Here is a 13,610-nt window from a genome sequence, read left to right on the forward strand (position 1 = left end):
CTCCAGGAATCAGAATCTCTGGCTCCCTTTCCCCACCCCCAGCCAGACCCAGCCCAGGCCACAGGGTCATCCCCAGGGCAGGTGAGATAGGCTGAAAGGGCCAGACACTAGCCAGAACCTGGAGCCTGCAGGCCTGGGGGCCCTGTGTGGACTCTGAACCACATTCCACGTCGCCTCCCTGAGCCCAGCGAGAGCTCTGGGGAGAATCAATACTGTAACATCTGGTTTGCAGCCAGGTGCTGTGGGAGTTCAGTTTACGTGATTATTGTTCTCAAATGTTTAGGGCTCCTCAGGGAAGGGGGGGTGGGGGGCAGGCGATATCTAGGTCCTAGGTCAAGAGAGTGGAGGGGTGGAGTCCCAAATATTGTCCTCAGCACACAGGAGTCAACCCAGCTGGTGACACTCTTGTCCACCCCCTACCCCCAGTCACCACCACCACCACCACCCTACCACCCCTCATGGTTCCTCCGGTTCCCAGTAGAGTTTTCAGAAAGCCACAGGGTTCCTGAAACAAGACGAGGACAAGCCCTAGAGAGAAGGAGACAGCCCAGGGACAACAGCCTAAAAAATGACCCCAGAAACAAAATTAAAGCAGAGCGCTAAGATACCATATAATTTAAGAACAATTAGAGGTGGTTTCTCCCCAAACTGGCTAGAACAGAGTACATTAAACCATATTGAGTACACTAAAAAAGCAAAAATGCCTTTAACCCCAGGACGCTGGGCGGATCTCTGAGTTCAAGGCCAGTCTGGTCTAAGAGGTGAGTTCTAGGGCAGCTAGGGCAACACAATGAAACGCTGTCTCGGAAACCAAACAAACAAAACAAAAAATAAAAACCAAGAGCCAGCGAGATGGCTCAGTGGGTAAGGGGTGCTTGCTGCCAAGCCCAGGGACCTGAGTTCAATTCCTAGAGCCCAGTCGTGGAAGAAGAAAACTGACTGCCTCAAGTAGCCCTCTAACCTCCACACACAGATACATAGTATAAGAAAGAAAGCCTAGAGAAGAAAGTCCTCTGGTTCTGAGCGCCATCCTTTCTCTTCACTCCATGTCTGTGGCCTCCAACTGTATTCCCGGACGCCGCCACTTTGTCCCCACCTGACCTCAGAGACCTTTGGCTAGAGCAGGTTTCAGCTGCCACGGGAGGGGGCTGCTACTGGAATTTAGAAGGTCGAGATAAGGAATGCTGTAAGTAGGCAAAGTGGACTCCAACTGTCGGAGAGCTGCTGTAAAGAGAAGCCTTGCCTAGAGCAAGCCTTCTCCTCTCCCAGGCCCAGCGGGAGCTGAACTACTGGAACAGAGCAAAAGCGGCTGAGAACCTGCATGAAGATCATCCAAACTTAGCTATCAGCTGGGAATGGCCGAAAGTCTACGTCTGTTATCCCAGCGTGGGGGGAGGCAGAAGCGAGGTGCTGGGGTCCAAGACAATGCTTACATAGTAAGTTTGAGGCCAGTCTGAAGTCATTATTATTAGGAATATAATATAATAATAATAATTAATAACAATAAATCAGCCCTAGTGATTCCCTTCGACTAGTCCGAAGCCACTAGGTATCTAGCCCCTCTGTGTCTTTTTTTCCAGCGCCCAAGGGTGTTAAGTAGAACCCAGTCCCCTGAGCTGACCATCTGAGATGGGCAGCGATGACCAGGCAGAGCGGGAAAGGTGATATAGACACATAAATAAAATAAGGAATAAATGAAACCACACCCTGTGCGTGTCAGGAGCGGAGCATTGTGAGGAACAGTGGGGAGGGGGATAAAGTTATCCCAGGGGACCAGGTGGCAATAAAGGAATGTAGAGACAGGCTGGGAAAGCAGCCCGCAGCCCGCACCTCCATTATCCACTCACCCTCACTAAGATATTCAGCTCACGCTTCCAGGCATAAGAAGATAAGGACGGCACATTCCCTACTCTCCCGGCACCGGCAGCCAAGCCTGGGTGATGAAATGTATACACAAAGAAATGGAATACATGATGCTTCTCGGAGAGGTACAGCAGGTGCGGGTCACGATGTTTAGAAAAAGAAAGCTTGTCTACACAGGGTGAAACCACGCGATGGTTGGTTGGGTGTTAGCCAGCCCATGGCCCTGCTGGGGCCTGAGCCCAGGGCAGGGTAACCGGAGGGGTCAAGCCACCCTGCTGACAAGACTCTCTGCGGGTGGGTAGGAGGGGGGGACTGGGGCAGGCAGGGAGTCCTGGCTCGTCCTTCCTGGCTTGTCTCCGGCTACTCAGCAGAACTCTCTGTGCTTCGTTTCCTTTTCCATGCCTACTCCCAGGCAGTGAAAGCCTCTCTACCCTTGTTCGGAGCCTCACAGTTCCTGAAGCCGCGAGGACGTGAGCGAAGAGAGGAGCAGCCATCAGTGCGGTCCCAGAAGGACGCAGCAAACCTAACTCACACATGAACTTCGGTTTTCTCGCCTCATGTGCCTTTGGCTTCTTCCAGTAACGGCAGTTCTGAGAGCCGCTCAGGTGAAAAGCTCCTGGCTTTGAAGACGTGCTAATAATTCAGTGGCCTTGCTGTTTGCCAGGGCTGCTGTTAACAAGCATTTGGGCTGACTGCCCTCGTGAGCTTTCTCCTCTGACAAGGAAGCAACAGAAAGGTCAGCAGCCGGACACAGAAAGAGGAGAAGGGTCCTGAATAAACACAGACAGTTTAATCAACCATGAAGAAACCCAAGAGTTGACTGGAAGTGCTTTGTCAGGGGCAGAAGGGAGGCCTCTGCCCTCGGAAAAAGGCGAGGAAGGTTGGAGGTCTCTTACTGACCCCAGAGGCTGCCATGGGGCAAGTGTTAGTGGGAAAACTTAAAAACATAAAAAGACCAGAAGGCTTAGAGGGAGGAGGGGAAGGAAAGGAGGGGGCAAAAGAGAGGGAGGGGAGAGGGGACGCCAGTATTTGGGTATTTTCCAGAGGACTGGGCAAACACATGTTCCCTGGAAAGAAGACAAAAATATCTTAGCTCAATAAGAAAGGAAGATGCATCCCGTGTGAGGACTGGGAGAGTTGGTTACCCCTCAGGCTTCCGTCCTCCGTGCCTGTCATCTCTGATTCCAGCTTCCTTGCGGTATCTGAAATATTGGTTTCTTCGAATTACATCAGCGTCCTTTACTTACATCTAAAATAATCAAGGTCAAACTCTGTTGATACGTGGAAGGGAATTTAGACGAAGGGGGTGAGCCCTCTCTCCGGCCTGTAATTACTTTCTTTGTAAACCTGAATACCCAGTCAGACGAATGCCTCCTCCACACATCTTGTCGCGGTTAGAAAACACCTTTAAACAAAAGAACCTAGAAACCCCAGCAACATCAGTGTCCAAATATGTCCAGGCCTATTTTTTTCAATTGGAAACCAAATGACTTTAGATGAGCAAATCCATGATATAATTTAAAAACTGCCCCTTTTTAGATAATTCCTGAGCGCATTCTGCAAGCCACCAGAGCAGCTTGATGTCAGCCTCTGTGTTTATAGACTGCTTCTGTCAGAATGGGATAAGGGATATGGTCCTTCCCCAGTTGACTGTGTGTAGTTTGCTTACTTTTTCTCTATACAACTATAGACGCAATTCATTAAAAGTCATAAAACTTACTGTTTTAACAGATATTTCTAGTAAGGCTAGCAGGCACGGAGTAAAGACTTCTCCGCTAACACCCTCAGCAAGCAGGAAGGCCTCTCTCAGATCCTCCGGTTTCGTAGGCGGGACTCTTTTCTCCAGTGATCTCTGTTTCCGTGATCTGGCCTGGCAATGCGTTTCTTCCTTTAGGCTCAGCGCAGTTTGTGTTAGAGCTAAGTCTGCGCGCCCGATAATTTACGAGGGGGTAATAGGAACAGGAAGGGCTGTGTTGTTTTTTTTCCTCGACCCTTGAGGATTACGAATAAAAATTAAGCCAATTAAGGGGCCCGATTGCCTAGGATGTCTTAGGAGGAAATGACTTCCCAAGGCATGTGGGAATTATTAAAAAATAATTTTCCCTCGGAATTATGTGTTGCTACACAGAGGCCTATAAAACGGGGTCTCGGAAGGGAAAAACGGCAAATTGTAGGGAAAACGCATTCTGTTTTCCACAATAGAAGGATAAGAAACAGGCCTAATGCAGCTTCCCGGTTGCCTTGTCAAATGAGAAGTCTCTAAATTCAGATACAACAGACTTGCTCAGGAGAATGAAGGACACAGGAGGCATGGATCCCCAAGCCACACGTGGTAAGAAGACAAAAATCAAACAACAACAACAACAAAAATCAAGGATCTGACTTTCCTCTTTGTTTCTCTTCCTTTCTTTTTTCTGTTGGTTAGCATTCACCCCAAACTGTACGATTGGGTTATCATGTTTGTGCCGTGTTTAATGTCACTAGCAAACCATACAATATCGCTGAGGCTGTGACAGGCCGGCCGGAAGAGAGGCCGAGCCTTGCCTTGGGCAGAGCACAAACAGCCTAGTGTGTTGGTGAGAGACGGGTTGTGTTGGTGAGGGACTGGCCTCCAGCCTGGGGTGTTCTCCAGCCTCTGTCTGCCCCCTAGCGGAAAGTCTGGGGGATGCGCGAGAGTTCACCGAGGAGGCGTTCGCTTATTGAAACCTGAAATAGGGCTTCCTGCGACCTGGCCATCTGCAGCCCTTGTTCCCCAGCATGGCCTCTCCTTTTCTCGGAGACCCAGGAGGCTCACCCTTTGAGTATTCGGCCGCCCCCCCTTAATGAATACTTCTATTTTAGTGTGTTTTTCTGAGGCCTTCCGTCTGCCTCTGACAGCCCTGATCCCCACATCACAGCAATCAGCAACAGACACCTTTCCCAGAAATGCAAATTATCCTCCAGTCCTCCAAACTAAAGAAGTCACACACAGTGCTGTGCTACTGAAGACGTTGCCCCCACAAAAGCCCCTGTGTGACCCAGAATGGGTCTCTGTGCTCTCTCACTTCCTCACAAGACCCCGCTAGTTGCCAGACTTGGCTCTGGGGACACAAAGATACTTGGCCAAGGCTCTTTCCTAGCGATGCCTGTAGCCCAGAGACAGAACAGTCTATCCTTGATTGCCACGAGCCTCGGTCCACGACCCTCCAAACCCACGCTGTGCTTCGGAAGCAAAGACCGCGGGGACGGAGCCAGGGGATCGGTTCCAAATTCTAGTCACAACAAAGCTAAGCCAGCGAGCGCTTTGTTCAAATGACTCAGGTAAGATAATGAGGCCGGCACAGGCCGTCCTGACACCACACACCTCTCGAATGCCCCGGCTGTGCTAGGAACCGCTGATGTCACCGGGTATTTTTTTCATCCCGTCCCAAGCTGCAGGGCTGTGTCAGCCTTGCAGATGTGGCCGAGGGGAGGCCAGTTTTGCTGCGAGCTCCCTTAGATGACAAATTGCGCGCTCCTCCTGCTGCGGGGGGAGGGGGGGGGGGGGCTCTTGGCTCTCATCAGCCCTCTGCGCGGCTTGGCTCACTTCAAACAACTGTTATGCTGTTGTTTTCTTCTTGAAGTCCCATTTTCTCCATTACCGATTCCCAGATTCCGTAAGCCCTAGAGAAGGAAGGGTAAGTAGCTCAAATGACTCCTCAACTCTCTGGGTCCAGCGCGCAGACCCGCACTTTAGAACCCGAGGGAAATGGTATTGATTGGTATTGGTGTCGGAAACGCTGGGAGAAAAACCAGATTAAGGTTCTTCTAGACACCTGGCTCTTGGCGGAAATGAGTGCAGAGAGTATAGATAGAGTCAGTGTTGGCTGGACAGCTAGATCTCTAATGCCAAAGGAAGGAGAGGCTGGCAGAGAGCCCCAGGAGAGGGCCTGCTTCCTGGGCATGAGGTGTCTTGTTCTTCTCTCCCTGACAAGCAAGTTGAGGGACCAAGTCGCTACTCTTGGTCTTCTCGGGGCCCCCTACAAGAAACAGGATCAGCAACTGAGACCAATTGGCCAACCCTATATTTTAAATCTAAGATATTTTAAGTGATTAAAAAAAAGAAAACATTTTTGCCTGATACAAAACTCCTGAGATGGCAATCAAGAGGGGCCTAAGGGGGGATGGGGGATCAGCTGATGATTGCTACATCACAGGCCGACTGAGAAATCTTCCATACTTGGAGGGAATTAAATACCGGGTGCCGAACCATGTCGCCTATACCTGGTGCCATACCACGTCGCCTATACCAGGTGGTACCTCCTAATTCTTCCTGAACAGTTCTACCAACTGGGGATTATAGATTCAAATCTATGATCCCATGGGGCCATTCTGATTCAAACCACCAGAGCCTTCCATGTCCCAGCTTTGGGTTCTGTCTTGGTTAGGTCTACTTTCTATTGCTATAATTTTAAAAAAAACGTAATAATAAAATAAGCAACTATGAAAAGAAAGGATTTATTTGGCTTGCACTTCCATGTCTCCCTCCATCTCTGAGGTGAGTCAGGGCAGAAACTTGGAGGCGGGAACTGAAGCAGATGCCTTGGAGGAAGGCTGCTTACCTGCTTGCTCCTCCTGGCTTGCTTAGTCTGCTTACTTTTAAACCCCAGGATCACCTGCTTAGAGGAGGTACTGCCACAGTGAGCTGGACCCTTCCACATCAATCATCAATCAAGACAATGCCCTCAAGACTTGCCTACAGATGGAGGCAATTTCTCAACCTAATGTACCTCTTCCCAAAAATCTAACCAGGGCAATCACATTAAATTTCTACTGGTTCTGCATTTTCGTTTCTCCTCTGTGTCCTCAATAGCACATGTGATTCATTTATTCAGCAACTATTAATCAAATGTCGGCTCTTTATCAGGTCCGACTACTAGGTATGGAGGAATACGATGTCATCAAAGACACCTGTGGCTCCTGCCTTTGTGCAGCTTACACATTGGAGAAGATGACCTTGGTCAAATACCCACACAAATTAACATAACACTGCAGTGTGGGAATGTCAGCTTACACATTGGAGAAGATGACCTTGGTCAAATACCCACACAAATTAACATAACACTGCAGTGTGGGAATGTGTGCATTGTGTGTGGAGGAAGGAATAGAGTGATTTAATAGGTAAAGCCAGGAAAACCTTGGGGGAATGAGTAATATGAAATCTGGAGGAACAATAGGATTAACTACCCCCCAAAAATCAGGTTCATCTTCTGGAGTGAGACAAGACCTGTGTCCTCAAGGCCATGAAAGACGACAAATGTAACCAGAAGTAGGCAGCACAGAAGTAACAGAGTATGCACCAGGCTGGACACAGGACAAGCCATGTGGGTGTTAAACTAGACAGACAGTAAGATACAATGTGTGTTTCAGAAAGACTGCTCTGTGGCAAGAGCCTGGAAAGGGTGTATAGCCCATTTGAACGCTGGTTTGTTACGGGGAGTGTGCACTAGGAAAAGAACCTCTGTTGGGTGATAGAGCAGGCAGACGTGCAATGCAGTTCACATCTGTATCTTCTATCAATGGCCTTCTCTTTGTACTGTGGGACAATGGACTTGTGCCCTTCTCACTTGTATTGGTTTAATAAAGCACTGATTGGCCAGTAGCCAGTCAGGAAGTATAGGTGGGGCAACCAGAATAGGAGAATCCTGGGAAGAGGAAAGGCTCAGTCTGCAGTCATCACTGAGATGCAAAGGAAGCAAGATGAGAATGCCTCACTGATAAAAGGTACCAAGCCATGTGGCTAATACAGACAAGAATTATGGTTTAATTTAAGATGTAAGAGTTAGCTAAAAATACACCTAAGCTATTGACCAAACAGTGTTGTAATTAAGATAGTTTCTGTGTTATTATTTGGGTCTGGGAGGCTGGGACAGGAATGAACACTCTCTGCTTACATCTTTGTGTCCTCGATCACCATCTGAGATACAAACACAGCCTTCCTCCCTGTTTTCCGTTTGTGCCTAAAGAGGTCCATTGAGCTTGCTCCTATGAATGCCTTCATATATTCTTTCAATCTCTTTCTAAACATGAAGAGCAGGAGTATTTGTAATGCCTGGACTATTTCAACGCCAAGGTTATAGACTGAATGATGTCAAGTCAGATTATAGAACCACCAACGTTCAAATGTTAACTGATGGGCCAGCATCAGATTGACAGAGATTTACAGCCCTCCAGGCTACCCCAGGAATTGAAAGTTCAAAATGATGAATTACCTAGTAAAGCAAAGGAGACTTCTACCAAATGCTTCAAGCACACTGTATGAGTGTGGATTAGTTACCAGAAGCCCCCTCCTATCTAGCATCCTTGTTTTGGAAGAATACATCCATCCATTCCAGGAACGGTGTTCTAGCATGGCACCAGGGCTTGAGAGCCGATGTGGTCTTCTGCCTTCTAGGAACTGCACACTATCAGAATCAACATGGTTGATATGGTTTGTCATGTGCTAACAATAGTGCTATGTTCCTGAGGACTCACAGGGACCAGAGTGTACCCATTGCTAAAAACTACCCAATACACAGAGAAATCATACATTTCTCTTTATAATTTATACAGACTGTGAGATATATACACATTGTGAGATAAATCAGTGTGCTCTCTTTATAAAAGTACCCACACCCAGGTACTTTGTAACCGTAACGCAAATGGACCAAGGCACCTAACAATAAAAACAGTAGAGTGTGATATACTTAGTGTAGACAGAGGCCAAGTACCACAAAGACCCCAATCGGGGCAGAAGCGGTGACCGGTTCTGAGTGGGAGGTTCTCTACGGGGCACAGGTGTCAAGCCAGAATCTGCTCTCTGGAGAAGAGAAAGCTGATAATATCAGGCAGAAGAAAAACTCTAAAGGCGTCCAAGGAAAAGGCATGGCCAAGGACTCACGGGAGCAATGGAGAGGCTGCAGCTGAACGTGAGATTAACATTGTGGTGGACTCAGTAGAGGGCTACAATTACCTGCTTGGGGACTACACCATATTGGTTGCCTATTGCTGCAAATTGCCCCCAAACTGGGGAACGTAAGGCCATGATCTCATGATTTCTGTGTCTCTGGAATCCAGATGTAGATCAGGGATCATCTGGCTCAGGCTGAGGTGCCAACCAGTGCAAAAGTCAACCGTGTTGGAAGCATGGAACTGAGTGAGAATCACGTTCCAGGCCAACCACATGCTCTGGTTTTAAACACCAGTTCCTTATCACGGGGATGTAGCCATAGGCCAGCTCACATCATCCAGTGGGGCCAGCCCATTCCCGAGGACACTGCACAGGGTAAATCCCAGCAATGGATGGTAGCTGGGCACTAGAGGTTGCACAGTGCACATACCAAGAGCCATTTGAGGTCTCATTTCACCCCAGTCTGTATAAATTATAAAGAGAAATGTGTGATTTCTCTGTGTATTGGGTAGTTTTTAGCGATGGGTATACTCTGGTCCCTGTGAGTCCTCAGGAACAGCGCACTTTATCTCATACCTCCTGCTAAGGATTTTATACAGTCCACTTGGCGCTCACACTGCTATCAGGAGATAGATTCAGCCAAAAGCTGCCTGTGGGGGTAGAAAGAAATGGGAAGGTGGGCTGTCAGATAAAGAGGTAAGCGCCATCCCAAGCTGAAGCAAGGGAGGAGGAAGAGGTCTTACGCAGACTGCGGTAAGAAGTGAGTCTGAGCGGAATCTGGTTGACAGCTCACACATGATGCCAACTTGCCACAGCTTGGCAGCGCCCATGGTTTTCCCACATGCGACTGAAAATAGCTAGCATTCATCCTGAGGGAGTGCTCCTAAAATAAGCAACCACTGGGAGCCTCACCTCGCTGCTCATTCAAGCTGGAAGCAGTCTGCAATTATTTGGCTGAAATTAGATACAAATTAAGTTGCCGCTTCCGGAACGTTCTCCTTTACTCTAACACCAAAAAGAAGAAGAAGGAAAAACACTAACCACGTATAGTTTAAATCTCGCTTCTTAAAAATGCAAATGAACCCTAATAGAAGATCATTATTGAAATTTATCTCCTATGAGACTTGATCCCGTCACATACGAGGTTCCCTGATTTCTAGACCTGGATGTAGTTGCTATGGATGCAGAATGGCAGGGACAATGAAAAGGCTTGAGGATAGGAATGGCTAACACCCATTTGAGATGTGATGTGTATCCCAGGTAGAAATGGAGCCATTTGTAGAACTGGCCCCTGGGTGTGTGTGGATAGCCCTGCCCTCACCTTGTTTTACTATGGTCTGGAAGTATTCTTGGGGCTTGCATCCATTTGAACAGTCCTGCATTTGAAAAGGCTAAGCAAACATAAAAATGGTCTTCTCTAGAAGATGTCTAGAAATAACTGACATGCAGAGGGTCCAGAGACAGGGGTCTGTGCTGAGGAAGAGCCCCTGGTTTGTCCTCTCACCTGAATCAAACAGTTTTTCACTTGCTGCTTGGAAAAGCACGTAGCCCTCTCTAAGAGCTGAGCTGCGCTGGACCCGATGAGGCTGCGGTTCCACGGCTAGGGATGACTTACCATGGCAGTCAGTTCCTGTCGCCTTGGCAGAAGGCAAAGATTGCTTTCTTCTCATCGCTGGAGGATTAGTCATGAATGGGGCGTATTGCAAGCTTCCGGGGCCTGCTTCTCATTCACCCGCCATGCCCCCACCCCATCCTTACGCTGATCTAGGAAGTCTGAGAAACGACATAGTAAGTGAAGATTTTCCAGGGTGACTTTCTTTCTGGTGAAGTTTTGGGGCTTGTTGGCATTTGAATGTATACACCCCCATAATTCTTAAATTGAAGGAAAAGAAAGAAATTAAATGCTCACCTAAGCAAGCCTTATGGATGACGAATCCCTTGGACCTTGTTTAGCTTTTAAAAATTATTTTTGTTTTGCCTTTTCCAGATCTTTAAGCGTTTGGAAAGAAAGTGAAATTAGTTAAACCAAATCAAAGTAAGCTGGGTGACTTGAAATGAACTGACATCAGCAAAGACTGCAGGCTGCTCACAATCTCTCCAGGAGTGCTCCTTTCTCCCTCCAGGCTGTAATCTAGTAAGGCCACCTCCTCATCTGGTGACAGAAGAAAGCACAGGCTGGGGTCCATTCAGCCCAGAGCAGCAACCTTCCCTGGATCTTCTCCCTTTTCAGAACTTACCATAAGGTAAGACGCTCTGTTTAACAATGCAAGACTTGGGCCTGGACAGATGGCTCAGCCCTTAAAGGTTAGGCTCACAACCCAAAATATAAAAATGCAAGACTTGAAGTCACAACAGGACACTCTTGACAATAAAGGGTGTCACTAGGAAGACTCCTCCAAACTTCAGACTGTGTCTCCTGGGGAGGCCTTTCCTTTATTATTTCCTACAGCTCCCTGCACTTCCCAAAGTTTGCAGAGGTCTTTGCGTGTTCCCAGAGCAGGGAAACTGAACCGACCCACGATTTGAGCTTCATAATAGAAGGGAAAACCCAGGGTACCAATTTGCACAAATTCAGAACATTGATACCTCATTTATTTTCGCCATTTAGGTAACTTTACGATTAGCACCTTTTTTCTTCCCTACCTCAACGACTAAGAGGCTTCAGTTCTGCCCAGGGCCTCTGCAAGCGGACAGGCAACCAGCTGACAGGATGCATGCGGAAATGGCCACTCTCCCTTTTCTTTTTACCTGGCCTGTTTCAGGCACTGCAAAAAATAGCTTCCCGGATTCTCAAATTCACCCCGTGCAGTAATGAAGGCTCTGCCACTTTGCAGGCACCCTTCAGGGCCTTAGCATCAGGTTATCAGGACTCCACGCCTCCATTAGCGGGCCGGGCCTGGATAAAAGTCCTTGGTGACCTTAAAAGTATCCATTTTAATCAGCAGGATCATTTTTGAGAGGAAACTCTTCTGAGCTTTCTGAGACAGCTGGGCTTTGGCTCTGGTTCCCTTCCCATCACAGACCTTGGGGCCTGGAGAGCATTTCCCTCTGTGGTGGGTGATGGGGAGACAGGACAGGCCTCTCCTGTGCTGCCCTGCACGTCCAGTGGTCCAGAGCCCAGCTGCGCGGAGGAGGGGAACTTGCTCTCCAGCACGGGAGCAGCTTTCCCAGAGGCCAGACAGAGGCTCTGGTCTTGCTAACTAGTGCTGGGCGCCTCCCTCAAGAGCCTCAGGGTTCTTGGCAGAATGAACCTTATCCCTGCTGGGAGCGATGACTTTCTCAGGCCACGCTGAGGCCAGATGGCAGGCCACAGGGTGACCCACTAGAGCATTCGTGTTGAGAGGGCGGCACCCGGACAGCAGAGGGAGGGCTCCAGGACCAGCTGGGTCGCTAGGGACGCCCCCATGGAGACAGAGCTTACTCAGTACTGCGGTCCCTTGGGTTTCTTGACAGTATTTTGGGGTCACTGCCGGTGAAAAAGGCAGAGCCTCCCTTTTACATACTAAGGACGCTAAACTCCAAAGCTATGGTTTTGGATTCTGCAAGCTGGAACCAGATCCAGATCTTAACGGCACAGCTGCGACAGATTCCGGCTCACTTATCTGGCCTCTGGGGACCATGCCCTCAAAGCACGTGGGTCTGCAAAAGACAACTATGGAGATGTCGGTTTCTGTAACCATAGTGGCTCTGGACTTGGACCCAGAGGAGAGTGGTTTGACCTGATGATTCGCCAAACGATGCCACTAGCGGATATCTTTGGTGAAGTTGAGTTTCCTGGTCTGTGAAAGGAAGCTTCAAATACTGCCTAGCCGCTAGAATCCTGGGATTCAAAAGAAATGAGGAAGCCAGGGCTCAGCAGCGCCTGCTGCGGGAGAGGTGCTCCGAGATCTTCGGAATGCTGAACCAGAGGCAGCCCCAGTATTAGCAGAACAGGAGGAAGAGCGCTTCCCTGCGAGCATTTAGGGAAAGGCACGGCCTTAAGGGACCTCCTAGGCAGAGGAAACATCTTCTTTCCTTCACCTCTCCTCCCTCCACTTCCCCCACCCCCACGCTCATTGTTAGTCACACCTGGGCACCTCTCATCAGAGTGCAATGCGTTCAGCGAGGAGCTGCCAGCTCTAAGTCCTGTTTGCTCTCTCTTGCTTCCCTGGGTGGGACAGGCTGCAGCGGAAATGGCCATAAGTGGGTAAGAGAATGATGGGTGCTCATATAAAGTGTCAGAATGGAGCATGGGGAATCATAGGTTGTTAAAGATCAACATCCTGCCTGTGGAGTCGCTTGTGTAAACGAGGAAAAGCCGTGAAAGGTAAAACGACACCAAGCTTCAAGAGTCCTAATGTTTGGAATCCCAATAGTTCATTTATCTGCACTTCTTTGGACAGATGCCTTATATACTAACCACCAATAGAAGGTTTTACTGTAGAGGGCAAAGAAAAATGGGGGAGGGGAGGAATGGGAATAAAAATGGATTCCATTGTTTTAACTCATGCGATTTCATATATAACAATACCATTTACTGCGATCATTCCTTTAAAAAAAATTTTTTAATTGACTTGAGAAGAAGACAGCAAATTTCAACATGTTTTGGATGTCCCTGTAGAATAGCCAGATGAATATCAACAGGAGGGGTTCGGATCATAGCTACCAAGTGTAAGAGGTTTGGAACTGTCCAATAGGGAATATTCAACAGAAGGTGGTACCTGAAATGGGGGCAGGGTTTAGATGGCCATAGAGGTATCAGATCTCAGCTTCTAATAATCAAATAAGAGATTCTGAGGAAATGCAGTGGAAATGGCACCCACGTTTCTCCAGGCTGAAGAAGCAGTCATAAGTGGGAAAT

At 48.4% G+C, this 13,610-nt stretch overlaps 1 long non-coding RNA gene across 1 annotated transcript; it reads left to right on the plus strand.

Annotated features, from left to right (window-relative positions):
* Positions 1 to 5,389: 5,389 nt before the first annotated feature.
* LOC142836344 (uncharacterized) lies at positions 5,390 to 13,200 on the plus strand. Its single transcript, XR_012908049.1, has 3 exons — positions 5,390 to 5,519; positions 10,203 to 10,558; positions 10,758 to 13,200. It is a non-coding gene; the product is annotated as an uncharacterized LOC142836344 (long non-coding RNA).
* Positions 13,201 to 13,610: the final 410 nt, after the last annotated feature.

This window comes from Microtus pennsylvanicus, chromosome 16 (genome assembly GCF_037038515.1).
Source record: "Microtus pennsylvanicus isolate mMicPen1 chromosome 16, mMicPen1.hap1, whole genome shotgun sequence".
NCBI lineage: Eukaryota > Metazoa > Chordata > Mammalia > Rodentia > Cricetidae > Microtus > Microtus pennsylvanicus.